Source organism: Larus michahellis, chromosome 3 (assembly GCF_964199755.1).
Source record: "Larus michahellis chromosome 3, bLarMic1.1, whole genome shotgun sequence".
Classification (NCBI taxonomy): domain Eukaryota; kingdom Metazoa; phylum Chordata; class Aves; order Charadriiformes; family Laridae; genus Larus; species Larus michahellis.
In genome coordinates this window covers 118043911-118059055 of record NC_133898.1, presented here as the reverse complement: position 1 = coordinate 118059055, position 15145 = coordinate 118043911, and positions in this window count along the sequence as shown.

The window sequence follows — 15145 nt, the reverse complement described above, 5'->3', positions numbered from 1 at the left end:
AGATTCCTTTGTCATGTGTTTATAGCCTGTCTTAATTTTCTCATTGCAGATATCCCGATATCTGAAATAAGTTAATTGTTAGCAGCAACTGACATGTTCCTTGGTTCTTCCTCTGTTTGATCTTTGCTACTGTGCATGGGGAAAAAACAGACAAAAGGAGGGTATTTTGGAAACACTGTTATGTGCAAGGGGAGAGCTGTTCTTTGTTTTTATAGGTGTTATGCATTCCCACTGTTAGATTTATATGGGATGTATATCCTTTACATTGATATGTGTTGGAACCATCCACATACAGCCGTAGCCATACCTATAAACAAAGTACACTTCCTAACTGTACAATTGTTCTTTCCATATCTATACATTCCAATAAATATATCAGATTTATATATTTTATATAGATAATACATATTCTATATATCCAAAATATTTCCCGCTAAATTGAGTACACTACTACACTGTAAGAATAGTAGAAGTGAAAGTATTTATACTAAATAAATATAAAAATTAATCAGTAACCGAGGTTACTATCAGAGCATTTACACTCAGCTAAGCTAACATAATGAAATGTTCCTATTCTTGTATCTAGACCAACTATGAAAAATAGGTTTTAACTAGTTCTCACCAGCTTTAGCCAGTGCTTAAAATTTTTGCCCGTCTTTTCCATAGTAAATAGCTAGCAAATATTCCTCCACGATGCTTGACTTTAGTTGTATTTATTAATTGTTTATATAATTGCAATTGTAAATGGAACGCTTCACTGATTCTGTAATTAGGGAGTCTGAATTTAAAATAATTTATTAGGTCTTAATTTATGTGCTGTGAAATCTGTTAGATCATTTGCTAGTCAGTATGTTGTCTAGAATAAAGGCATTTCTACAAAGGGATTTTAGGGTGAGGGTCACCAGCATAATCAGAAACATACTCAGTCTGGCCTCCAGCTAAAGATTATATGCTTTTAAGTGTATTTCTGTTTTGCAAAATGGCCTTTTGAAGACTTAGGCATTTCAACAAAATTCCTTTTTTCTATATAAAAAGAGAAAGAGCAATTATTTTGCACTGTTGTCTGACTTCCCACCACCACCACCCTTTCCCCTAGATATAGATGACCCAGCTGATCAAGTGTAAGAAGTACATAGCTCTCTGGACTGACTTGCCTGAACCTCTGCAATGAAATCTTCAAAGTTAGGAGCAAAAGTTGGCATTGAGACTAAGCAGGGATTTGATTAAAGATTTGGATTTACCCGCACAATAAATTGAGCCAAACCAATTCTTGTCTCGTACAAAGGCACAGTCATGTTTTCTGCCATGGAGGGAAGGAAGTGACATTGGTTGGCTTTCAATTGTAATTTATTGTATTCATCCGTACGCTTATTATAACACAGAGGATTTGTCAGTATGTCCATTATAAGAACAGGACTGGGGCCTTTTTGTTGCTAAGCTCAGCTGTTACAAATAATATTTGGCTGAAGTCTCAAAGCGTGTCTGCTTGTACATGTCACTCTGAAACTGAAACCTTATACTTTGAACATCTTTAGAAATGTACATGTAGGGGGCTTTAGGGAAAAAGGTGGGGCTGCTGAATATATTTCTTTGAGCAGGATTTATCTGATCAAAAATATATGTCTATATACCAATACAGACATGTGTAGAAGTCTATATTGTAGACTTATGTAGATGTCCATATGTAGATGTCTGTATTTCAATAAATCATGTGCCCTACACAACCAAAGAAGAAAAGAGGTGTGATTCATTTTAACCAAAGACTTCAACTAGAGTGAGATAAATCATGCTATAGGCACACGTAAGAGTACCTGTAAGAAGAGAATTAAAGGGGACCAAGTTGTAGTCATCTAAAGTGATGTGAGATGAATTTCACCCCCATCAGTATGGTAGGCCAGAATGACCTGAAGTTTGATGCTCTCAAGGTACTTCTTTTATCCTAGTAATAACCTGTGTAGGCTTTTTTTCCCCCCATTGTTAGTGACTTTTAATAGTCAAGTAACTTATTCTCCATTAATCTCATCTACAAATATTCTGTCTCTGGACAAGGATTGAATTTACAGCTTTTGGATCTATGACCGTGGTCTTCAAATGCGCGTATTCAGCTTCACTGTCTTTGGTGTAAATAATAAACTTAAAATACAGAATAGGGGCAGGAATCTGAGCCTTTCACTCTATTTTTCTTTCCAAAACTAGCTCTTCACATACTTACACTCACGACTTATTCAACCTTCCTTTACTCTATAGTACGTATTCAGAGGAAACTCCTAATGGACGTCATACGGGAATATGCTTCAATAAGAAAAAGTGATAAGCAGATTGTTGTCTTTCTGGAGTCTTTTTCTTGAGCATGGAGAAAGTTAAAAATAATTTTAATGGAATTTAGGAAAAGAAAGAAAATGTGCATAATAGTACAGTAGGGTAAAGAGCAGAGTGAAAGACACGAGTAATAAACATCTGAAGAATAATTTTAAACAGGAAACATAAAGAATATATTAAAATATTTCATTGAATTTTATTTATGCAGTCATTTAAAATTTCCCTCAAATGCAATTCAGCTCTTGGTTATATTAATAGGTTCAAAACCAGTGAGTTAATAATGAAGAGCATAATTTCTCTCTCTTAAAGTAAATGAGATAGGTTTGATCTCAGTGCAATCTGCAAGGAATGCACTCTTCTTCTGTAAGAGCTCTAAGATTAGTTCCTAAAAGGATATCTGGGAAGGCAGGCATGGGAGAGACATTAATAAGTACAAAGGAAATTGTTCTTTATGTCATCAGATTCAAAAAATCTACTTTATCAGAATAAAAAAAGAAAACCAGAAAAAATATAAATTGTGGGTAGCAGTTTTCAGAAGTGTCCTTTTGGACCTTGTGAATCACAGGTGAATTTTATTTTATAATTTTACAATTCACTTATTATAGAATCATGACTTATTCTTCTTTTGCCATTATGCCTCTTTCAATGTTACCTTCTTTAAGAATATCTAAGCAAAGCTATCTACACAAGACCAAAAGTTGAAGCAAGAGTATGGATTACCTCAGGGCCAACAAAATGCTTATCAGAAGACAAAAATCATTATTATTTCTTTTATATGCTTGCTTTTATTCCTTACTTGACTTGCTGTTTTCTACCCTGTTACTATATTTCCTGGATTCCCAGGAGTTTTCCAGCTCCCGGCCAACAATCCTCATGGAGGAGGAGGAAGAGGAGGAGGAAGAGGAGGAGGAGGAGGAGGAGGAGGAGGAGGAGGAGGAGGGACTGTTACATGCCTGTGAGAAACTTTGCAGTTTGTTGCCACTGAGTGAATTGGAACAATTTAGCTTTGAGGAAGTGATTTATACACACCCATCCATCACACATAACCTGCTCTGCTCTGTTAACTCTCTGTTTGATCTCTGGAGGGTTGAGTAGATTAAGGAGGGTCTTCACACGGAGGTTTCATTAACAGCCAATCAGTTAACCTGCCACGACTCCTGTTTGTGCATTTGGATACTTTAAAGCTGGAAGAAAAAGAAAAAAATTGTTAATTGGTATCATTATTTCCCAGTTCAGGAAACACCAATCATGCTGTTAGAGAGAATTTGCTTCCTATTTCCTTGATTTTATTAATTTATTATTTTTTTTTTTACCGGCGTAGAAAACAGAATTGAGGGTTACAATTTAAGCCATTCAAAAACGCTGATCACAATATGTGAATACTGGCAGCTTGAAGTACATCAGTAATCAAAGAGCACATTGAACATCCAACCATAAGCCACAAAAACTTGGATATTACAATCCACTTTAATGAGAGAGGGAATGCAGGCCAAGCAGTTGCACTTTTCAAATGTACCAGGTTAATGGGGCTCTGCTCACTATCACCGGTCTGTCTGCTTGGAGCGGGAGGGGGCAATCTGATCAACTGAAAAGGTTGATACGATTATAAAACAAAGTTAAAAAACTAAGGCAGTATCATATAGCAATATGACTATTATTGTTATCAAAGGGAAATTTTGAGGTATTAGCGGCATATGGTTTTGGAACAGAATAACCAGAGTTCCAGCAGTGACTCCCTGTGCAGAGCACAGCGCACCGTGTCCCTGTGGTTTACAGAACAGTGATATATTATTAATGAAAGGATTAAATTTAGTACTTCATGGTATCCTTAGAAACCAAATGGCTGATTGCAAACCAGAGAAGTGCTCGTGATAGTTTTACAGTTTATAAATTGATGAAAGTACATAAAAATTTCCAGTTTCTTATTGGTCCAAAGAACTTGGAATAAAATAAACAAGTTTCGGTAATTTTAGAGAAATATGCAGAAAAAGTTGACAGAGGAACTGTGAGGGCTTATTAGTTGTAACTGCAACAACAAGATGGAAAAAATTTGCAATGGATATTAATATTTCTTTCAATAACAAAAAACAAAGGTCTGATGCCACCTTCTATACAAGCTGTCACAATCTTTGAATGTTTAAGTATTTATCTGTTATTAATGAATACCAATAGTCCACTGTATGTCAGACTCTGTCCACACCATGCTCTCTCACCCCCCCACCTCCCAGATGTCCAGAAAAACAGATGCGTTCTGTAACTTGCCCTGATATTTAAACGATAGCAGACTACTTAGTACAAAGTTTTGGAAATTTAGTCTCTTTCATACTAAGGTTACAATTCAAACCTCACTGGCATTTGCAAACGTAGTGATAGCACACAAGAGAGAGAGACTGCTGGAGGGAAAGACTAGATTTAGGGCTTCATGGATAAAAAGCATGAACCTTAATACAGAATTTTATTGGTAGTAAGATGCTTTTCCTGCTGAATTGTTTCCTGTATTTCCTTTACTTTTCATTACCTGTCTCTTTTAAGCCTTTGCAAGAAACATACAACAGTCCTATCATGCAAAATAAGCAGTCTCTCTTCCATGATGGCAAGGACATGAGCGCAGCTACCGCCTTATGTGAACCAACCAGAGATTCTTTTAATCCAATAAAAACCAGAAAATTTTGTATACATCACAATGTTTTTGTTATTGTGAACAATCACATCGCCGCATGGATGTTTATTATCCATACACAAATATCATATATATTCATATGCTCTTTATAATATCTTGAATTATCTTCTCTATTTTCTGTGGTGATGAATTCTACAGTGCCAGCAGCAACAGGCAGAATGCCTCGCCGCAACTAACGCTGCCAACACGCCGCCACTATTCCTCTGCTTTTTATCCACCTTACCTATTTTCTGTTGTCTTATATTATAGTTACATCAAAACTCTGTGTACCTGGTGCTGACTCTTTGTTCTGGACCTGGGACTAGAGGTTTTATCCTTTAGCAGGACACAGAATGACAGGATGTAAGTTCATTTCATTTTCAGTCAAAGTAATTTTATTCCTGTGTTAGAAGACACGGGAAGAAAAAGGTTGTGATCTATGATTTCTATATTTAATTTATATGTCTTTTATAGATTTGTGTGAGATTGAAAGGCATCCGAGGACGTTTAAAATCTTCAAAAGTGATTTTTAGCAGTTTTGTAAGAGTGGTGTATCTTTCCTTATAGCGTCTTTCCCTGGTAATGTTGCTCATTTCTCTATGCTTTTTAATGTGCTTTGACTGAATGAAAAGCACTGTATAAACACTATTTGTGTGTTTGTTTGTTTCCTGTACTGAAATTGAGCTTTCCATGACAATAACATGAAGAGAAGCTATGTAAGTATCATGTCTTTGGAGATTTGATTGCCAGAATAAGGAATGCCTCCTCTGACCTCTCCCGGCTGTAGCAGGCTTTGGGTCTAGCCCCTTAGAAAGAGAAAGCGCATTGTTACGAAATAATGGGGTTTGTTTTCATTATGAAGTTACCAAAGTCAGACACTGAATAGTATGTATTTCTGGTAAAATCTGAACCTTTTGTCACCTTGTTTTAAGCCAACATTTTACAGTGGTTTGTACAAGGATTATTATTGGAAATTGAGCAGTAGGATGCATTGGCTTCTTAGGTTTACCTTTAACTGAATGTGACTCCACTGTCTTAACAAAAAGAGACTGGGAAAAAGACTGAAAAAAAGGCTGTTAATCCATCTGGGCAGATGTAGCCAGCAGAGAGAGAAAGTAAGTTACTGCCACAAAGTGATAAAGGATGCACATAATCTTCTGTCTGAAGCGAGGTGCACTCAACCTGCTTTGGAAATTAAAATAAAGATAACATCCATTTTATACAAAAGATGGCACGAGATTTCGCGTCTGTCGCTTTTCAGACGGACGCCCCCCTTCACCCCCAGCCAGCTCACACTGTGTTGAAACGGAGATTGATGCAGAGATGGAAACAATCAAGTGGAGCAGCGAAGGCCACAGCCTATTTCAAAAGCATTCCTTTTCCAGGCCATCAGCCGCAGCAGCAGCGCGGGAAGCCTCTCCCGATCTCACCACTACTGAGCGGCAGCTTGATGGTGTTTATGCATGGCGGGACCCCACCGGCGAGGAGACCTGCAGCTCCGGAGCACCAGAAGTGACGTTAAGAGAAACGGGTACAATTGACAATGGAGCTGTTCAGGGCACGAAGGCTGCGAGCCCATCAAGCATCCCCTCTATCACGTTTATTGCTCATTACTCAGCTTTAAAGAGGCTATTTTATCGTGGAGAATTTAATGGAAATATTTGCTTTTCTGATATTTCTCTTATTCAGTGAATGAGCATCAGGTTTGACAGACATCAGTGGGTCGAGGAGTTCACGGGTAACATTTATCTTCAAACTATGCTACAAGGCTTATGCAACGCTTCAGCTCAGGCTGTCAAACGTGTTTGTCCTCCCCATTACACTAACTAGAACTGTTGTGTCACTGGGCACTTTGTGTCCCCTTCTCAGCTCTGTTAGGAGTCCCTTACCTTATATTTTGACGGCATGTTATCTGATGCTGAAACCATACAGAGACTTAAGTCTCGTTTGTGGCCTCCAGGTGAGCCTATAACACCATAAATATAATGTTTACCTCAAAACTTCGTCCTCTTTCACTCTTGTCCTCTGACACTGCTGCTCTAGTCCTAAGCCTGGGATGTTACAGTGATTTCCGTGGCAAATGAATGTCAAACACAGCAACTGGGTTTTGCTTGATCCTACGAGGAAGCGAGACTGGGAATCAGAAAACCTTTATCAAAAGATTAAGAAAAGGTCTATAACAGAAACAAAATAATATCAGTAACAGTAGTGAAAAGGCAGAAGTGTTTTCCAAATATTTCCAAAATACATTAATGAAAAAGGCCTCCCAGCATGTTCAGCTGCTGATGATGACAAACGACTTTCCATTTTAATAGTAGCTCAAAAAGATACTAAAAGGTAGCTCCTAAAAGCAGACATCGGCATGTCCAAATAACTTACATGTAAAGGTTTCAGAGACAGCTTGTGAAGGAACTCTCTAGGCTATTCATTTTGATTTCCAATACATTGTGGAACACCAGAGACATTGCAGGGAGCTGAAAGACAGCTAATGTTGTGCCAATATTTTAAAAGGGCAAATAAGGCGACCCGGGTAATTATAAGCCTGTCACACTGACATTGATCCTAAGCAAAATAGCTGGCTGATACAGGATTTGATTAATAAATTAAAGGAAGGTAATATAATTAATGCCAATCAACATGGGTTTGCGTCAAGCTAAACTGTTATCTTTTATGATGAAATTACAAGTTTAGTTAAAAAGGGAATAATGGAGAATTCATATATTTAGACCTCTTTACAGGATTGATTTTGTACTCCCCAATTTATTTATTTATTAACTAAGAAACTATGGTGACAAAAATACAGCATAGCACATATCAACAAAACTATCTATCTGACTAACAGGTCTCCAAGCATAACTGCAAACGGACACGCGTCATTGAGAATGTAGGGGTTTGGGGTTTTTTGGATCACCACAAGTTACTTGTATCAAAAACCTGAAAAAAATACTTCCTCTATAAATATATACGTCTACTCACATACATATATGAATCCACCAGGGTTAGCAACTAATGAAGAGAACAACAAAGTGGTACAAGCCACCTCATAACCTAAGCATCAGCAAGCACTTTGATCCTAAATACGGCCACATGTGTAGTAGTACCTCTGAGAATAATAACTTATTCTGGGTTACAACCTCAAACAGTCTCTGAAAGAAAAAAAGAAAGAGAGAGAGAGAAAAAGATAGATAGAAAAAAAGAAAAGGAATGAGAGAGAGAAGTACCAATGAATTATGAGCTGAGCTCAAGTTTCCAGTGTGATTCTCTACCTGAAAGGGCAAATACAAGCAGTGACTACAGGAAAAGTATGTTCAAATAGGAAGGGAGGTGGCACCAACTCTGTGCTTGGAAACTGTGCTGCTGAATTTGGAGCAATGCCCAGCACTAGTACCCAGAGGTAAAGAATCATCCTGGGGAATTAAGAATTTGAATAGAAGTCATGAGAACTATGTGAGGGTTAGAAAATTTACTTCTTTTTGAGGTACTTGAGAGCTCAGTTAAATAATTTATGTCAAAGAAAGCAAAGACGTGACCATACCATACTCTTTAGGCACTTATTTAAGGAACAAAATTGCATAAGAGAAGGCTTTTCAGTCCAGACAAGGATTTAACAGGCTCCCATTTCTGTGAGCTTAAGTTGGCAAGGTCAGACGAGCAATAATCTAAAACTGAAAAAATAACTGAAAAAATAACTTAAATTATTGTTTATAGAGTCCTTCCTTTTCTCTCTGGCATCTCCCTCAGATCAATGAGTATTGACCTCTACTCTGCACAGTTGTGCAGGGAGGTAAACATGTTCTCACCCCAAACTAGCCTCACGCTGAACAGGTGGTGTAGTCTCCTGGGACAGACAAGATCAGGATTTTGAGCCTTCTACGCAGAAGGAAGGATGTGCCTTTCATTCTCCTATACCTTGGCTAATGCTCTAACTACTCACAGCTACAGGGCAAAAACTAGAATGGGTGATGACGCCGCTTTTTGAAGAGAAAGCAAAGCATGCTGCCACACTTGATGTGGAACACAGTTCTCTAAGAAGATCCCCATTGGCTATTCTCTAACAGCATTTGCAGGTAATTTAGATGGAGAAAAAAAAAATACTTAGTTTGTGGCTCTTGAATATGCACTGAACAGTCTCCAGCTTCTCCACTGCCCCGTTGATCCACTTTTGGTTACTGGCTGAAGGAAGACTTCAGGCTCCTGGAAAACTTGCAGTTTGGTATAGAAATTATTTGTAGAACTGAGGTAACCTTGGACTTAGTCATCATCTGAAAAATATTTTTCCAGGGCATCAGGAACTTAACCCAAAAAGTAAGCTGCACTTCGCTGCTGTTCTAGATCTAGTCCAGAATCCCTTATGCTCTATCATGGGTGCAATTCTTACCTTGTAATCAATTCAGAAGTGTACTCGGAAGAAAAGAAATTAAAATAAAATAAAACCATGTATTTTTTCATACAGATTTGAACATTGTCTTCTCCGATAGGCATATGATTTTCCAAAAAAAAACCCATATAAGGAAATAAATGCAAATTAATACAATGATCTATTATTTTGCCTCATTACATAAATATATCTGATAGGCAGCTTCCTGTAAACTTCAAAATACAAATTTTAAATCCGTATTTCCACTTTTCTCTTTAAAAAGAATACATTTCGCAAATGGAACTTACGTATAGTTATTCCTAGGGCAATGCAAGATTAGACAAAGCAGCCTACTCTGTAGTGCTCAATAGTGGTCTTGAAAATCCTGAAGAATATAATATAGACCAGAATTTCCTATCTGAGCTTTAAATTTCTTTGCTTTACATTTTATTCAGACCTTTAACTTTATTTAAACGTATTTTTGATTGCATTTATAAAATATTTAAGTTTTAATATACACAGCGTCATTAGCCTTCACTGTGAGAAGTGTAAAAGCCTATGAAAGTAATAGCTTTCTTGACATACAAGAGGATTCATATGTATGAATTGAATTTTTCTGTATTCTATGAACTCACATTTCATGGAGAGACCAAATTTATAGAAAGGGGAAATCCCTCATCCAGTTTCAAGTTCATAGCAGCTTAACATAGAAACATGAGGTATGTGTGGTCCTAGTATCACCTTTGCAAATTAAATTTCAAGATGGAGATCATTAGAGAGTATTGCTTGCAGGAGTGATTTTTTTTTTTTTAATGTTATAATTTAATTTTTAAACCTGAGAGTTTGCTTTTTTCTGTGCTGTTTCAGAAAGTTGCCGTCCAGGAATAAAGCTTTTTAGATAGTTGTTTAGCAATACAGCAAGCAATTTGGGTTAAAGAATGACCACTTTTGGTCATCGGCATACTAGTACCTTCTAGTCTTCTGTGACTTAAAACCTTCCACTAAAAAATCCACTGCTAAAGACACAAGCATTTAAAATCGCTTGTTATTAGCATCGTAGCATTTTTGAAACAAATCCCCTGTATTTGCAGAGGAACAATACAAACCATCAGTATTACACAGCCCTTTTGGGGTACCTTCATGATCCAAATGCCGCCCATGTATGAAGTACACTAGCATGCAATGAGTTTTTAAAAAGTGATCATACAGGCTGGGTCTCACTGTTTGAAATAAAGTTTTGAAGAGTTATTCCCGTATTTCTTTCCAGTGCTTACGTAGAATGGCCACTGGACTGGTATTGCTTTATTGCTCCCCCTCATCACGTCAGCAAGAGAAGGGTTTTGTTCAGGTACAATTCCTTAACTAAGGAATAATTTCACTCAAACAAAATGACAGCAAGGGAATGTTGAGGTCAACTAAACCGTCCAAAGGCAATTTTTGAAATTTGCCATTTTGAAAACTTTTGCAAATATATATGGCTATAATTAAAAGCCAAATCCAGCACAACAGCTGAAAATGGAGCCTAAAGAGCAGCCATGGCTACAATTCTTCACGAGGGTCCCTCTCCCAGACAGGCTGCAATGTCATTCCCAGCTAATATATGGTAGCAGTCAAGCATGTAATGTATCTGGGAGTCTTAGTGGCAACACAAACAGGCTACATCCTCCCACTCTTCTTTAAGGACATATCGACATGCACTTAGTTAATAAACATCAGCATTCCTTAAATTTCATCTCACCTGTCTGGGAGATTTTTATTTGGTGTGAAGCACGATCGAACCGGTTCAGACCCATCCGGGCTGATCCCTTGTTCCTCGTCTGTCAGTCTGGATACACAATAAAACGCCACTTGCTCACTCTGCCCTCAGCTGTCCCTTTTGAACCAGAGACCAACGGAAAGTGTGGAAAACAGTAAGTGTTTTTTACCAGAATGGTAAAAAAACTGGAGTCAAAGCAATCAGGTTCTGAATGCAGTTGCCTGCAGCTTCTCATTTTGATCTCTGCTTCAGCACTTTTGAACTGTAAGGAGCTCCAGTTGAGGGCTAAAGCATCTTAGGAATCAAAGCTGTTCTTGAAAATTTTATTTGGAGTTTGACCTTGAAAATATTATTTTCCTTGGTACTTACGCACGCACTTCTTTCATGACACCTGCACATTATAATAAAGCCCTTGTCAAAGAGGAAATGAAGAGAAAAAAAAAAAAGATTTTTACCAACACCATAGTTGCCCATTAAAAAATAATAAAATAAAAGTCATAAGGCCTCAAAAAAATTTGAATGTGCAAACATTTCAAACTAACATCTCTTACCACTTGTGTGTTAACTCCCAAACTTATGCACTTATGAACACACGTTATTTGGAGAAGGAAATAAAAAAAAAAAAAAATAAGTAGATCAGTCTTGCAACTTTGTTCTAGACCTTTACACCATACAAACTGTGCAAATCTGACCTTTGCTACGACAGAAAGCATAAAACAAAATACAGTCCTTGTGCTGGTCCTTGGCTGTGTGACAGCCCACTCCTTAGCACAAGAGGGAATTTAGCGAGTCTTCCAAACACAGAGCAACCTCCATCGTCTGCAACCACACACACAGCCAGCCAGCTAACCCACAATTTAGGTATTCCCATAAATTCTTGTCAGTGTGCACAAGTAGTGTTATCACCTATAACTGACTACAGGCAATTTATGCTGGCAAATTTAGCAATAATTACACATCTTTGCCACCATTTAGGAATGACCTCTCAGGGCATGACATCTCTTTATCATAGAATCACAGAATCTTCATGGTTGGAAGGGAACTTTGAGATCACTGAGTCTAACCATACACACACAAAAAAACCCCCACCTACAATCTCTGCCACTAGAGCATGCCCTCAAGTGCCGAATCTACACGTTTCTTAAATACCTCTAGGGATGGTGACTCAACCACCTCCCTGGGCAGGCTGTTCCACTGCCTGACCACTCTTTCAGTAAAGGAATTCTTCCTAATATCTAACCTAAACCTCCCCTGCCGCAACTTCAGACCATTTCCTCTGGTCCTGTCATTATTCACCTGGGAGAAGAGGCCAACACCCACCTCTCTCCAACCTCCTTTCAGGCAGTTGTAGAGGGCAATGAGGTCTGCCCTCAGCCTCCTCTTCTCCAAGCTAAACATGCCCAGCTCCCTCAGCCTCTCCTCATGTGACCTGGTCTCCAGACCCCTCACCAGCCTGGTAGCTCTCCTCTGGACACGCTCCAGCACTTCAATGTCCCTCTTGTACAGAGGGGCCCAGAACTGAACACAGCACTCGAGGTGAGGCCTCACCAGTGCCGAGTACAGAGGCACCATCACTTCCCTGCTCCTGCTGGCCACGCTAGTCCTGATACAAGCCAGAATGCTGTTGGCCTTCTTGGCCACCTGGGCACATGGCTGGCTCATGTTAAGCTGGCCGTCCACCAGCACCCCCAGGTCCTTTTCTGCTGGGCAGCTTTCCAGCCACTCTTCCCCAAGCCTGTAGCGTTGCTTGGGATTGTTGTGACCGAAATGCAGGACCCGGCACTTACTTGGCCTTATTCAACCTCATACAGTTGGCCTTGGCCCATCGATCCAGCCTGTCCAGGTCCCTCTGTAGAGCCTTCCTACCCTCAAGCAGATCAACTCTCTCACCTAGTTTGGTGTCGTCTGCAAACTTACTGAGGTTGCACTCAATCCCCTCATCCAGATCATTGATAAAGATATTAAACAAAACTCACTTATACTCACTTTATATAACATAATACTCACTTTATACAACTTTATACTCACTTTATACTAACTTTATACTCACTTCATACTAACTTTATACTCACTTCCAATAAATTCAGAGTGTTTGCTCAGCTATGCGGGTTCATTCGGCTGTAACGATCTCATTCGTTACATGAAGCGTTCCATGAAAAAGTATCTTGATCCACTTCTTGGTTTCTCAAAGAAACCAGTGTACCTAAAGGACAGTTTGGCACAGAAAGGAAAAACATCTCTCTCCTTCTGACAGAGCAGAGCTTTCTCACACCATAACATAATTTCCACTGGCATAGGAACTGGGTTTTGTGGTGGACAGAGTGGCTGCTTAGAGAAATCTAGGATCGTCTTAAATTCATTACTTTCTTCATTAAGCTCACTACTTGTCTACCTCTACCTTCCTGCTTTTTCATTTAAAAGAATGTTTTTAAGCCTAAGAGCTCATATAATTCTCTCCTTGGAGAGGCAGAGAGGAAAAGGAGCCACTCTTGACAGGTAACAGAAGGCATCACCTCACTTCGGGAAAGCAGTCACTCATCACAGTGGCAATACAAGAATTTTAGAAGAATAAAGCAGACTGTGCCACCTGATTCCCCAATTTTTCTGCCTCCATCATATCCAGAATGATTTACAGGAGCCTGCTGCTGCTCTCAGTTTCACCCCTTTATTAGGTCTCACATTAGCAACTTTCCTCGGCGAAACAATGTCCTGCGGTACCCCACTGCGCTGGTCCCCAGGCATCTTCCCTCCTCCCCCGCGCATGTCCCCTGCGCCACTGGAGAGGGAGACAACACCACAGCGCCCGGGACATGCAGATCAACCAAGGGCAAGGAAATACAACTTATTATCTAAAGGGAAGCTGAAATAGGGCAACTTCATAGGCTAGTATTGGAGGAAAAGGGAGGGCTTACACATAGCACACAGACTGCGTAAACAGCACTCCAGGTGAAAACTATTTCAAACTGGAAGAGGGGAGATTTAGATTAGATATTAGGAAGAAATTCTTCACTATGAGGGTGGTGAGGCACTGGAACAGGCTGCCCAGGGAAGTTGTGCATGCCCCATCCCTGGAAGTGTTCAAGGCCAGATTGGGTGAAGCTTTGAGAGACCTGGTCTAGTGGGAGGTGTCCCTGCCCATGGCAGGGGGTTGGAACTAGGTGATCTTTAAGGTCCCTCCCAACCCAAACCATTCTGATTCTATTTCACATCACTGCATTAGATTAAGCCCCAGCTGGTTTACCATTCCCCATTGCTGTGTCCCATCCCCCCTTTCATTTAGTTTTGGGTTTGTTTTTTTTTTGTTTTTTTTTTTCTTAAGGGAACCGATTAAATTATTAAAACTAAAGCCATTTCTGATATTGACTCCACAAAATGATATGTGAATAAGAGTAGTTTGGGTTGGAAGGGACCTTTAAAGGCGATCTAGTCCAACCCCCCTGCAATAAGCAGGGATGTCTTCAATGAGATCAGGTTGCTCAGAGCCCCAGTCAACCTGTCCTGGAATGTTCCAGGGATGGGGCATCTACAACCTCCCTGGGTAACCTGTTCCACTGTTTCACAACCCACATTGTAAAAAATTTCTTCCTTATATTTAATCTAAGTCTATCCTCTTTTAGTTTAAAGCCATTACCCCTGTCACAAAAGGACTTACTAAAAGTTTGTCTCCATCTCTCCTGTAGGCCCCCTTCAGGTACTGGAAGGGGCTATAAGGTCTCCCCGGAGCCTTCTCTTCTCCAGGCTGAACAACCCCAGCCCTCCCAGCCTGTCCTCATAGCAGAGGTGCTCAAGCCTGGCAGGGCTGCTCTCAATCCCTTCATCCCCCAGCCTGTATTGATTCCGGGGGCTGCCTGGTGTATAATACCTTTTGCTATAAAAACTTTGCAGAATAAAACCTTTTCAAGCCCTTCTAGCAAACATAACATCACTGCTTGCTGCTGATGCAACAAAAAGTATCTTGCTATATAGCAAAGATAAGCAAGGAGTGCATGTAATACTGGAAATTGTTTCTCATCACAGCAGCACCTTTGGAAATTAACTCATTCTTCTTGAAAAC